The sequence below is a fragment of the Odocoileus virginianus genome, chromosome 24 (assembly GCF_023699985.2).
Source record: "Odocoileus virginianus isolate 20LAN1187 ecotype Illinois chromosome 24, Ovbor_1.2, whole genome shotgun sequence".
NCBI lineage: Eukaryota > Metazoa > Chordata > Mammalia > Artiodactyla > Cervidae > Odocoileus > Odocoileus virginianus.
Window position 1 is genome coordinate 7,140,766 of NC_069697.1, and position 14,692 is coordinate 7,155,457.

The window sequence follows — 14,692 nt, forward strand, 5'->3', positions numbered from 1 at the left end:
CTTTGTGGACACCATGGACTGCAGCATGAGAGGCCTCCCTGTCTATCACCAATTCCTGGAGTTCACCCAAACTCATGTGCATTGAGTTGGTGATGCCATCCAACCCTCTCATCCTCTGTCATCCCCTTCTCCTCCTGCCTTCAATCTTTCCCAGCATCAGGGTCTTTTCCAGTGAGTCAGCTCTTCGCATGAGGTGGCCAAAGTATTGGAGTTTCAGCTTCAACATCAGTCCTTCCAATGAACACCCAGGATTGATTTCCTTTAGGATGGACTGGTTGGATCTCCTTGCTGTCCAAGGGACTCTCAAGAGTCTTCTCCAGTACCACAGTTCAAAAGCATCAATTCTTCTGCACTCAGCTTTCTTTATAGTCCAACTCTCACATCCATACATGACCATTGGAAAAACTGTAGCCTTTACTAGATGGACCTTTGTTGGCAAAGTAATGTCTCTGCTTTTTAACATGCAGTCTAGATTGGTCATAACTTTTCTTCCGAGGAGTAAGCGTCTTTTTATTTCATGGCTGCAGTCACCATCTGCAGTGATTTTGAGCCCAAGAAATAAAGTCTGACACTGTTTCCACTGTTTCTCCATCTATTTGCCATGAAGTGATGGGACCGGATGCCATAATGTTAGTTTTCTGAATGTTGAGCTTTAAGCCAACTTTTTAACTCTCCTCTTTCACTTTCATCAAGAGGCTGTTTAGTTCTTCTTTACTTTCTACCATAAGGGTGGTGTCATCTGCATATCTAAGGTTATTGATATTTCTCCCAGCAATCTTGATTTCAGCTTGTGCTTCATCTAGGACAGTACTTCTCATGATGTACTCTGCATATAAGTTAAATAAGCAGGGTGACAATATACAGCCTTGACATACTCCTTTTCCTATTTGGAACCAGTCTATTCCATGTCCAGTTCTAACTGTTGCTTCCTGACCTGCATACAGATTTCTCAAGAGGCAGGTCAGGTGGTCTGGTATTCCCATCTCCTTCAGAATTTTCCACAATTTATTGTGATCCACACAGTCACAGGCTTTGGCATTAGTCAATAAAGCAGAAATAGATGTTTTTTCTGGAACTCTCTTAAACCTTAGGTTGTGATAATAAGGATATTTTACTTGTATTTTGCAGAAACATGTAAGGAACAAAGTATGGGAACTAATGCACGTATAACGCCTGATGTGCTTTTATATATGTTACCTAATTTCACCATTAGATTAATTAACTCCCTGCATTAGGAACAGTTCCCTTCAGGTTAGACATGAGGAATATGAGGATCAGAATCATGTGAGTTGACTAGTGACAGACTTAAAAGCAATGCAGCTAATCATGGCCCGTCTCAGGAAATGGGTACTCTTCTTCCTCAGAATGCTGTAGTGCGCTCAGAACTTGGTTTAGATTAAGTTATTTATGTCATAGGTTTAAAAGAGTGGTTCTCAAAACTCACCGACCTAGAGGGTTGGGATGGGGAGTGCGATGGGAGGGAGTTTCAAAACGGAGGGGATATATGTATACCTATGGCTGATTCATATTGAGGTTTGACAGAAAATGGAAAAATTTTGTAAAGCAATTTTCCTTCAATAAAAAATAAATTAATTAAAAAAACCCTCACTGACCATCAGAATCACATAAAAAGTTTTTAAAAATCTTGATTCAAGGAATCTATGCCTATTTTATTATAATCAATCTTTACCAAAGCTCAGGACTTTTGCTTTTGTTTAACTCTTCAGGTAACTTTAACCTACAATTAGAGTTCAAAAATATTGATCAGTGGACACTTTAAATAATTGGAAGAGCAGGGACTTGAACTCTCATCTATTTCCTGCCACTATGTGAAGCTGGTACCTAGGTTAGTTTTGTATGTTGCCATCAGTTTATTGACACTTTCTAATTTAATGCTTACAGCAATGCTCAACCTAGACAGCATATTAAAAAGCAGAGACATTACTTTGCCAACAAATGTCCATCTAGTCCAAGCTTTGGTTTTTCCAGTAATCATGTATGGATGTGAGAGTTGAACTGTAAAGAAAGCTGAGCGCCGAAGAATTGGTGCTTTTGAACTGTGGTGTTGGAGAGGACTCTTGAGGATCCCTTGGACTGCCAGGAGATCCAACCAGTCCATCCTAAAGGAAATCAGTCCTGAATATTCATTGATAGGACTGATGTTGAAGTTGAAACTCTAATACTTTGGCCACCTGATGCGAACAGCTGACTCATTTGAAAAGACCCTGATGCTGGGAAAGATTGAGGGTGGAGGAGGAGAAGGGGATGACAGAGGATGAGATGGTTGGATGGAGTCACTGACTCGATGGACGTGAGTTTGAATAAATTCTGGGAGCTGGTGATGGACAGGGAGGCCTGGAGTGCTGCAGTCCATGGGGTCGCAAAGAGTCGGACACGACTGAGCGACTGAACTGAACTGAATGCTCAATGGTAAATATTTATCTGCTGGTGCTTAATGGTCACAAATATATGTTGTATTATTTGTTGTCACATGACCTTTTTACTGCAAACTTATCAGCTTAAAATAGCACACATAGGAGCTTTCTACTTTCAGGAAGATAAAGTAGTTCTTTTTTCTATTCCTTCTGCCAAGTAAAAGTAAAATACCTGGACATTCACGTATGAAGCAAACATCCAGACTGAAAGGCGGAGAGAAGACAGGCCAGTTTGAGAATGCAGGCCCTAAAGAAGGACAAAGTTGTGTGTTTTCTAGGTTTCCTTCTGTTTCTTTGTATACTTTTTAAAAATATCATTATTTCCCAACATGATATTTTATAGTTTAATCATATGCACTTTTTAAAAGCAGACATATGGAGATATAATTCATTTGCCATACAATTCACCAGTTTAAAATGTGCAATTCTCTCATTTATAGTCTACTCAGATACGTGTATCTGTTACCACAGTCAATTTTAGAACGCTTTCATTGCTGCAAAGAGAAACCCCATATCATTTAGCTATTCTCCCCTATTTCATTATTTCCCTGAACCCTAGAAAACCACTATTTTGTTTTCCTTCTCCATAGATTTGCCTATTCTGGATAGTTCATATACATGAAATACTATATTAATATTTTTTTCATGACTGGCTCCTTTCACTTAGCATAATATTGTCAAGGTTCATTCATAGTGTGGCAGGCATCAGTACTTCACTCTTTTTTTAAAATGGTTGAAGTATATACCTTTGTATAAATACATAACATTTGTTTATCCATTCATTTCTTGATTAACGTTTAGTTTGAACAATGCTGCTAGGAAAATTCATATGCAAGTTATTGTTTGAACACAATTCTGATTTTAATTCTTAAGAGTGCGTATACCTAGGATTGGAATTGCTGGGTCATATGGTAATTTTATTTTTAATTTTTTGAAAGAAAGTGAAAAGAAAGTGAGTCGTTCACTCGTGTTCAACTCTTTGCAACTCCGTGGACTGTAGCCCTCAGGCTCCTCTGTCCATGGGGTTCTCCAGGCAGGAGTACTGGAGTGGGTTGCCATTTCCTTCTCCAGGGGATCTTCCCAACTCAGGGATCAAACCGAGGTCTCCGCATTGCAGGCAGACACAGGCAGACGCTTTAACCTTTGAGCTACCAGGGAAGCCCAGTTTTCTGCGGAACTACCAAATACTTTCCATGTCAACTGCGTCACTTGACATTCTTACTAGCAATATGTAATATTTTCATTTTTCCATGTCCTCATCAACACTTTTCTTCGTCTGCGCCTCCTCCTACTGTTTCTGCCACCACCACCACTACTACTGCCGCTGCTCTGCTAGTTAGTGTGAGTGGGTCTCTCACTGTGGCTCTGATTATTTCTCTTATGACTAATGATGTTGAGCATTGTTTCACGTGCTCTGTTAGCCATTTGTATGTCTTTAGAAAACTGTCTACCCAAGTCTTTTGCCCATTTTTAATTGGCTTATCTGTCTTTGGTTGTTGGCTTCTTCATGTATTTTGAATACTGACAATATCTTACAAGACACATAGCTCGGCATCATATGAGAAATTGATAACATAGAAATAAGAAACTTTCCAAATACTTGAAAAACTAAGCAGTGTATTTCTAAGTAATTTATAGATAAAGGAGAACATCTTTTGTTTTTTTAAGTTTTTTAATTGAAGGATAATTGCTTTACAGAATTTTGTGGTTTTCTGCCATACGTCAGCAAGAATCAGCCATAGGGACACCCATGTCCCCTCCCTCCCTGCCTCCCTCCATCTCCCTCCCCACCCCACCCTTCAGCCTGTCACAGAGCTGCTGCTTGTGTTCCCTGAGTCACACAGAAAATTCCCGTTGGTTATCTATTTTACGTATGGCATTGTAAATTTCTATGTCCCTTTCTCCATAAATCTCCCCTTCTCCCTCCCTTCCTCCCCCATGCCCATAGGTTTGTTCTCTATGTCTGTTTCTCCATTGCTGCCCTGAAAATAAATTCATCAGTGCCACCTTTTTAGATGCCATATGTATGTGTCAGTACATGATATTTATATTTCTCTTTCTGACTTACTTCACTGTATAATAGGCTCTAGGTTCATCCATCCCATTAGAACAGATTGAAATGTGTTCCTTTTTATGACTGAGTAATATCTATTGTATATATGTGCACCTTCTTTATCCATTCATCTGTTGATGGACATCTAGGTTGCTTCCATGTTCTAGCTATTGTAAATAGTGCTGCAGTGAACACTGGGGTACCTGTGTCTTTTTCAGTTTTGGTTTTCTCAGGGTATATGTCTAGGAGTGGGATTGCTGAGTCATATGGTGGTTTTATTCCTGGTTTTTTAAGGGATCTCCTTCCATAGTGGCTGTATCAGTCTACATTCCCACCAACAGTGCAAGAGGGTTCCCCTTTCTCCACACCCTCTCCAGCATTTACTGTTTATAGACTTTTTGATGATGACCATTCTGACTGGTGTGAGGTGGTATCTCACTGTGGTTTTGATTTGCATTTCTCTAATAATGAGTGATGTTGAGCATCTTTTCATGTGCTTGTTTGCCATCTGTGCATCCTTTTTGGAGAAATGTCCCTACAAGTCCCTTTCCCACTTTTTGATTGGGTTGTTTGCTTTTCTAATATTGAGTTATATGAGCTGCTGGTATGTTTTGGATATTAATTCTTTGTCAGTTGTTTCCTTTGCTATTATTTTCTCCCATTCTGAGGATTGTCTTTTCTCTATGTTTGTAGTTTCCTTTGTTGTGCAAAATCTTTTAAGTTTAATTAGGTCCCAGTTGTTTATTTTTGTTTTTATTTCCATTACTCTAGGAGGTAGGTCATAGAAGATCTTGCTTTGATTTGTGTAATTGAGTGTTCTACCTATGTTCTCCTCTATGAGTTTTATAATTTCTGGCCTTGCATTTAGGTTGTTAATCCATTTTGAGTTTATGTTTGTGTATGGCATTAGGTAGTGTTTTAATTTCATCCTTTTGCACGTAGCTGTCCAGTTTTCCCAGCACCACTTATTGAAGAGCCTATCTTTGCCCCATTGTATATATTCTTGACTCATTTGTCAAAAATAATGTACCCATAGGTGTGTGGGGTTTTCTCTGTGTTCTCTATCTTGTTCCGTTGGTCTATGTCTCTGTTTTTGTGCCAGTACCATACTGTCTTGATGACTGTAGCTTTGTGGTATAATCTGAAGTCAGAAGGTTGATTTCTCCAGCTCCATTCTTCTTTCTCAAGACTGCTTTGGCTATTCGGGGTCTTTTGTGTTTCCATATGAATTGTGAATTTTTTTGTTCTAGTTCTGTGAAAAATGTCATTGGTAATTTGATAGGGATCACATTGAATCTGTAGATTGCATTTGGTAGTTTAGTTATTTTCACAATATTGATTCTTCCTGCCCAGGAACATGGAATATCTCTCCCTCTGTTTATGCCATCTTTGATTTCTTTCATCAGTGTCTTACAGTTTTCCATATACAGGTCTTTTGTCTAAAGGGGAACATTTTAAGAGAAATTTTAAAATATACTTTGAGCTGAATGAAATGAAAGTATTACATACTGATTTGTACAATACAGCCAAATCAGTGAGGAGACGGAAATTTGTAGTTCTAAATATATGTGTTAGAAAAGATTCAAAGTCCCAAATCTGTAATCTAACCCCTCCACACCAAAGAACCTAGCATAAGAACAAAATAAACCTCAAAGTAAACATAAGGAAAGAAATAGAGATGAGAACAAAAATAAGTAAAATTTATTGAAAACAGAAAAAATAATAGAAATCAATGACATATAGAGCTAGTACTTTAAAAAGATCAATAAAGTTGTTAAATCTTCAGAAAAACTGACCAAAAAAAGGGCACAAATTACTGATATCAGAAATGAATAGAGAATATCACTACAGATCCCAAAGACCTTAAAAAGGTAAATGAGAAAATAGTGTAAACAACTCCACACATAAAACTTGACAGAAAGATGAATTACTTTAATATACAAGCAACCACAACTCATTAGATATAAAATAGATAACTAGAATAGACTTATTAAGATAATTGAATTAATAATTTAAATTTCTTATAAAAGCAAATCTAGTCCCAGATGATTTCACTGGAGAGTTATACCAAACTTGTAAAGAATTAATTCCAATCGAAATAGGTTTCTTCCAGGAAATAGAAAAAAAACAGTCACTTCTAATTCATTTTTTTAGCTGGTATTGCCTCTATAGCAAAAACTAGACAAAGACAGAACAAAAGAAGGAATCTGTAGACTGATATCTTTCATAGAAAAAATATATAATTCCTTAAGAAAATAACTGTTCAAATTTAGTAACAAATAATTATATGGTCAAATAAGCATTATTCCAAGGTGCAAGGCTGTTTCAGTATTTGAAAATAAATCAATATAAACCACCTAAAGGAAAAGCCACATGATGACATAATCCAGTTCAGACAAAGAATTTGACAAAATCAGGGACTCACCAGTGATAACATCTTTCAGAAAACTAGTAATATAGGGGAAGTTCCTCAACTTGATTTAGAGTCTTTACAGAAATCCTACAGCTAGAATTAGGCTTAATAAAGAAAGATAGAATGCTTCCTTCTTCATTTTAAGCACAAAGCAAGGATGTCTGTTCTTACCACTCTTATTTAGCACAGTACTAGAAATTTTAGCCAGTGCAAGAATAAAAGGAAATAATACATACAGACATTTTGTAGAAATAGGATATTCTAAAATTTATATATATAAAAAAGGGATAGGATCTCAAACAGGTGGAACAATTTTGTAGAAGATAAAGAGGAGGAATCTGCCTATCAGATATTTAAGATATTATATAGCTAGAGTAATAAAGATTATATAGTATTGGTGGATATATATCAATAGATTAAAAAGTCCCAGAGGCCCAGAAATAGGCTCACACAAATAGCCTGACTAATATTTTACAAAGTTGCAAAAGCAATTCATTGGAGAAAAGATAGCTTTTTCGACAAATCGTGCTAGAGTGGTTGAGGATCCACAAGCAAAAATGAACTTTGGTAAAATACAAAATACCTATGCTTGATTTATGTTGAGGTTTGACAGAAAACAACAAAGTTCTGTAAAGCAATTATCCTTCAATTAAAAAATAAATAAATTTCAAAAAAAAACTAATAAAAGATGACATAGAAGAAAACCTACATGACCTCGGATATGGTGACGACTTTTTAGGTACAACACTAAAGGCATGATCCATGAAAGAAATAACTGATAAGGCAAGTTCATTAAAATTATAGACTTCTGCTCTGTGAAAGTCAGTATCAAGTGAGTTAGAAGACAAGCTACAAACTGGGAGAGTCCACAGTTTGCACAGGACTCATCTGATAAAGATCTGTTACCCAATTATGCAAAGAACTCTTAAAACTCAACAATAAGAAAACAAACAATCCAATTAAAAATGAGCCAAAGACGTTGAGACAGCTGATCAAAGAAGATATACAGATTGCAAATAAGCACATAAACAGATGCCCAACATCACTTGTTATCATGGAAATATAAACAAAATGTTACTGAGATACTACCAAGTACCTATTGTGCATGCATGTGTGCTCGGCTGTTTCTGACTCTTTGGGACCCTATGTGCTGTAGCCCACCAGGTTCCTCTGTTTATGGTGTTTTCCCAGCATGAATAAAGAAGTGGGCTGACATTTCCTCCAGAGGATCTTCCTGACCCAGGGACTGAACCCGATTCTGCTGCATCTCCTGCATTGCAGGTGGGTTCTTCACTGCTGAGCCACTGTGGAAGCTTGACCGTACACCTATTAGAATGGCCAAAATTCAGAACACTGGCAATACCAAATGTTATTAATAGCAAGGATGTAAAGCAGCATGAATCTGTGCTCATTGCTGGTGGGAAAGCAAAAAGGTACAGACATTTTGAAAGATAGTTTGACAGTTTCTTACAAATCTAAACATAGTCTTCTTCTTCTTCTTGTTCAGTCACTCAGTCATGTCCAACTCTTTGCAACACCATGGACTGCAGCTCTCCAAGCTTCCCTGTCCATCAGCAACTCCCAGAGCTTGCTCAAACTCATGTCCACTGAGTCGGTGATGCCATCCAGCCATCTCATCCTCTGTTGTCCCCTTCTCCTGCTCTCAATCTTTCCCACCATCAGAGTTCTTTTCCAATGAGCTGGCTGTTCGCGTCAGGTGGCCAAAGTATCAGAACTTCAGCTTCAGCATCAGTCCTTCCAATGAATATTCAAGGTTGATTTCCTTTAGGATGGATTGCTTTGATCTCCTTGCTGTCCAAGGGACTCTTCGAGAGTCTTCTTCAGGACCACAGTTTGAAAGCATCAGTTCTTTAGTGCTCAGCCTTCTTCATGGGCCAACTCTCACATCTGTACATGGAAGAACCATATACAGCTTTTCTACTGGAAAAACCATAGCTTACCATATGATCTAGCAATTGTGTTCCTTGGTATGTATCTAAAGGAGTTGAAAATTTAAGACCACACAAAAACCTGCATATAAATGTTTATAGCAACTTTCTTTACAATTTATTTACAATTGCCAAAACATGAAAGCAACCAGGATGTCCCTGAGAAGGGGAATGAATAAATTTGGTACATCCAGACAATGGAATATTGAACACTAAAAAGAAATCAGCTATCAACTCATGACATGACCTGAAGGCACCTTAATGCGTATTACTAAGTGCAAAAAACCATTATGAAAAGGTTGTATACAGTCTAATGCCAATGATATGACATTCTGGAAAACTATGATGATAGCCAAATAGATGGGGAAATTCATGACAGATAGATGGGGAAACAGTGACAGACTTTTATTTTCTTGGGCTCCAAAAATCACTGTGGACAATGACTGCAGCAGTGAAATTAAAAGACTCTTGCTCCTTGGAAGAAAAGCAATGACAAACCTAGACAGCATATTAAAAAACAGAGACATTACTTTGCCTACAAAGGTCCATATAGTTAAAGCTATGGTTTTTCCAGTAGTCTTGTATGGATGTGAGAGCTGGACAATAAAAAAGACTGAGCGCGGAATAATGAATGCCTTCAAATTGTGGTGCTTGAGAAGACTCTTGAGAATCGCTTGAACAGCAAGGAGATCCAGCCAATCAACCCTAAAGGAAATCAACCCTGAATATACATTGGAAGGAGTGATGGTGAAGCTAGAGCTTCAATACTTTGGCCACCTTATGCGAAGAGTCAACTCATTGGAAGAGATCCTGATTCTGGGAAAGATTGAAGGCAGGAGGAGAAGGGGACGACAGAGGATGAGATGGTTGGATGGCATCACTGACTCATTGGACATGAGTTTGAGCAAGCTCTGGGAGATGGTGAAGGACAGGGAGGCCTGGCGTGCTGCAGTCCCTGGGGTCTCACGACTGAGCAACAACATGATGATAGACAGTAAAAAAATTCACTAGTTGCCAAGAGTTGTGGAGGATGAGGGGAGTTAGCAGATAGGACAGTAAAAATTTTTAGGGTAGTGAAAATACTTTGTACTATGCCATCTTGATTGAAGCATATTATTAGACATTTATTCAGACCCATAATTGCTCAGTTGGCAAAGAATTAGCCTGCAATGCTGGAGACCCTGGTTCAGTTCCTGAGTCGGGAAGATCCAATGGAGATGGGATAGGCTACCCACTCCAGTATTTTTGGGCTTCCCTTGTAGCTCAGCTGGTAAAGAATCTGCCTGCAGTGCAGGAGACCTGGGTTTCATCCCTTGGTTGGGAAGATCCTTGGAGAAGGGAAAGGTTACCCACTTCAGTATTCTGGCCTAGAGAATTTTAGGGACTGTATAGTCCATGGGGTCACAAAGAGCTGGACACGACTGAGTGACTTTCACTTTTTAAAATTTGTTTTCATAGAATGCTCAACACCAAGAAAGAATAGGATTGTAAACTATGAATTTTGAGTGATTATGGCATGTCATCATAAGTTCAGCAGTTGTAACAGCTGGTGGGGGATGTTGACAGGGGTGGAGGTCATGCATGTGTAGGGACAAGTATGATATGGGGAATCTCTGTACCTTCCCCTCAGTTTTGCTGTGAATCTCAAACTGTTCTAAGAAAGTATTAAGAGAAGAGATATGAACCTTGACCTATTCTTACACGATATAAAAGATTAACTAAAAATGGACCATGGATTTAAAACTATAACATGGAGAAAAAAATGTAGGAAGGGATCTTCATAATATAGGCTTAGGCAGATAGTTTTTAGACTAGGCACCACAAGCACAGTCTATAAAATGAAAAATAAATAATTTGCGCTTCCTCAAAATTAAAAATATTACCCTGAGTAAGGCTCTGTTAAGAGGATAACAATCCAAAACACAGACTAGGAGAAAATATTAGGAGGCTTTGTATCTGACAAAGGATTAGCATCTGAAATATTGTAAGAACAAATCAACATTCGAACAAGCAAACAATCCATAGATAATTGACAATGGGCAATTGTTAAATGGGCTTCCCTGGTGGCTCAGGTGGTAAAGAATCTGCAATGCGGGAGACACAAGTTTGATCCCTGTTTGGGATCCAGATCCCCTGGAGAAGGGAATGGCAACCCTTTCCAGTATTCTTGCCTGGGAAATCTCATGGACAGAGGAGCCAGGAGAGCTACAGCTCCTGAGGTCACAAAGAGTCAACATGATTGAGTGATAAACACTTTTACTTTCAGTTGTTAAATGGAAATAAAGAGACATTTCACTTAAATGGATAACACAAATGACAAGAAAGCACATTACAGAATGTTCAACATAATTAGACATTAGGGAAATAAAACCAAAAGGAATACCACTGCATTCAGACTTAAATGCTGATAGGAATGCAGAAAAACTGGATCGCGTATACATTGCTGGTGGGAATGTAAAACAGTTTATTCACCCTGGAAAAAGATTTGGCAGTTTCTTTTTTAAAGAAAACACTAAATATGCAACTATGATATAATCTAGCAATTGCATTTCTGGCATATATCCCAGAAAAATGAAAACTTATGTCCAGTGAAGGCTGTGCTGAATACTTATAGCCCCAAACTGGAAAAAATCTAGATGTCTTCTTTTCAAGAAGAGTGGTTAAACAAATTGTGGTACGTTCATACCATGAAGTCGAGACATGAGACAACCTGAGTGAATCTGTCAGGAGTTATGCTGAGTGGAAAAATACAGTCCAAAATGTTTACATAATGTGTGATTCCATTTATATAATGTTTTTAAATGATAAAATTATACAAATGGAAAACATACGAATGATTGTCAAGAGAATAGTAGGGAGTGAAGGTGAAAGGGAAGTGACTGTGGCTGCAATAGGCAGCATGAGGTTTCTTTGGTTTTGGACAGTTTTGGTACCTTTACCATGCCATTTCAATTTTCTGATTGAGATACTATAGTAGAGCTTTGCAGAAATGTTTCCAGGAAATATTGGGCAAAGAATACAGAGTATCTCTCAACAGACCTTCATACAACTATAAGGGAATCTATAATTATCTCAACCTAAAAAGTTTAAATATTCACATTTATTAGCTCACTTTTTTTCTTTCTGTTAAAACTTTTTTATTTTATACTGGATTAAAGCCAATTAACAATGTTGTGATAGTCTCAGGTGGACAGCAAAGGGACTCAGCCATACATGTGCGTGCATTCATTCTTGCTCAGACTCCCCTCCTATCTAGCCTACTACATGACATTGAGTAGAGTTCCATGTGCTATACATTAGGACCTTGGTGGTTATCCTTTTTATATATAGCAGTAGGCACATGTCCATTCCAGGCTCTCTGTGCTTTCCCCCCTCTGCTTCCCCCCATCCTTCCCCCTGGGAAGCATAAGTTCATTTTCTAAGTCTGTGAGTTTGTTCCTGTTTTGTAAGTTAGTTTATTTTTAGATTGTTTCTTTTTAGATTCCCCTTATAAGGAATATCACATTATTTTTCTCCTTCTCTGACTTCACTCAGTATGATAATCTCTAGGTCCATTCATGTTGCTACAAATGGCATTATTCCATCCTTTTTAATGGCTGACTAATAGTCCATTGTAAATATTTCCTGCATCTCCTTTATGCTTTCCTCCATATAGTGGACATTTAGGCAGCTTCTATGTCTTAGCTCACATTTTCTGTGGGTTAGAGGTCCAGCCATAGCTGACTTGGTCCTCAAAATGTCAGGCAGAACCGGGCTCTCATCTAAAAGCTTGGCTTGGCACACATCTGCTTCAGACTCAGGTAGTTATTGGCAGCATCTACTTTTTGTGAATTGTTAGACTAATGGCTTCAGTTTTTGCTGGCTGTCACTGAGACTACCGTTACTAACCTGACATGTGCATTTCCCCAACATGGCCATTTGCAACATCAAAACCAGCAGAGGAGAGAGACGCTTAGCTGGGCAAACATCATTATCTTATACAGTGATACAGTTGTCATGGAAGTGACATCTCATCCCATTACCATATTCTATTGGACAAGCCCATCACACACAAGGGGAGGGGCTGCACGAGGTCATGGGAACTAGAAAGCAGGAATGATCGGGCTCTCTGAGTCTCTCCTGAACATATGCTGATACACATTCCTTCCAAAGTCAGTTTTGGTTTAATTAGGAGTGTGTAAACTACCTTCTTAAATATTTGGCAGCTGTATAATATGATTTAAAATGTTATCAGTTATGTTCTACATTTATAGTAGAAATGGACCTTAGAGAGGCTGAAGCATTTTTACCATAAGAATTGAGACATATTCACACAAGCTGGGAAATATTACATCTTATTTACATCAGATATTTTTAGATTATATGTTAAATCATTTAGACTTCTAGAGAATGTGTTATATTGCTGTGTTTGAAACTTAGTAACCTAAAGAGGGTAATGTAATATAACCAAAGACAACATCATTATTTATGTTCTGGAAGAAACTTTTTCTACATCTTTGAGGCAAAAATTGTCTTTTCTAGGAGCTTCTTAGTTGACTTGAAAAGCTTAAAAGTACTTTTAAAATATTAAAAAAAAAAATACTCCCTGTGACATCTTTTGTACAGTGAATCCATTCAAGTTCCCAGTGACTTAGTATATATACTCAAAGTACAAATCCTTTGTTAAGAAGCATGTTTTAGATTTTTTTTGCAAAAATATTCATTGCTGACTTCTTTTTATATACTAGAATATTTATTAGAAATATTAAAGTATTTTCTTTTTAGAAAATTTCAATATGACATTTTCATTCTTCTTGTATTTCTTTTGTGCCTCCAAGGTTTCTTAAATATTCCTTATGGTACTTCTGAAAATAATTTGGCAATGTTTCTTAATGCCAAAATAATGTAGATCATCCGGAAATCATAATGATGACAAAATTATCATCATCATCATCACATGACTAATTCACAAATGCCTGATACCAGGGTAGCGCTAATCTCTGTAACAACAACAAAAATATGTCCAATCAGAAATGAACTCTCTCTGCTTTCCCTCTCCTCAAAAAAGAAGATAAAAAATGTTCCCCTCCCTCTAGCATATTTGGCAAGAAAGAGGTTTGTCTTATATCCCTGATGGATCATTCCCCATATGGCCCCTGCTTCCCTGTGCTGTCTGGTCTGACCTTGCGCGCTGAAATTCAAGCTGCTTTGCTCCGAGACTGAACACGGGCCCCTTTTGTATCATCCCTCGTGGCACCACTAGCCAAGACTGCTGACGGGAAGTGCCCTCTGCTAAAATTTGGGAAGTAATAGGGCCATTTATTGCATATTACTGAAGAAAGAACAACTTAAGATTGTGACAGTCAGGGTTCTTAAAAGTTTTCTTTTCTTTTTTTTTTTTTTTAGCTTTCTCTGAGTTGGAGAATGTGTCTTTGGCCAATATTCTTACCTGACCTCTGCCATTTGTGAGATGCTCAGCCTCCACTCCGACCTCTCCATCGCCTGTTCCAGTGGCCTGGAGGGAACTTCCAGATGTGTTCTTTTATTCTGCAGAGCACTCTGCCATCCTCCGAGGTCACATCCATAAGGCCGTGGCTTTCATAATTCTGAAAGCAACCGTCTAGCTGTTTTACTGAGTAAGAGTCGTTTGCTGCTTAAAAATAATTCTCGTTATCTTCCCAGGGCATCTACCTCAACCTCTTGGCAGGTTTAAAAAGAACAGCTTTTCATCCAGCTTCATCATAATAACCATTACCATTCACTAAGACATAAAACACTCATAATTATCATTTATTGAGCTCTTCCGTCATGCTATGGCCCTTGGCCATCGTATGTGTTTTACACTTTACATATTTTGAATCAT

At 38.0% G+C, this 14,692-nt stretch overlaps 1 long non-coding RNA gene across 1 annotated transcript in view; it reads left to right on the forward strand.

The window, feature by feature from the left end:
• Positions 1-14,466, forward strand: part of LOC110137281 (uncharacterized) — a 107,733-nt gene extending 93,267 nt beyond the window's left edge. The window contains exon 2 of the long non-coding RNA XR_002313890.2: positions 14,236-14,466. This is a non-coding gene — a long non-coding RNA (uncharacterized lncRNA). The remainder of the gene's footprint in view (positions 1-14,235) is intronic.
• Positions 14,467-14,692: the final 226 nt, after the last annotated feature.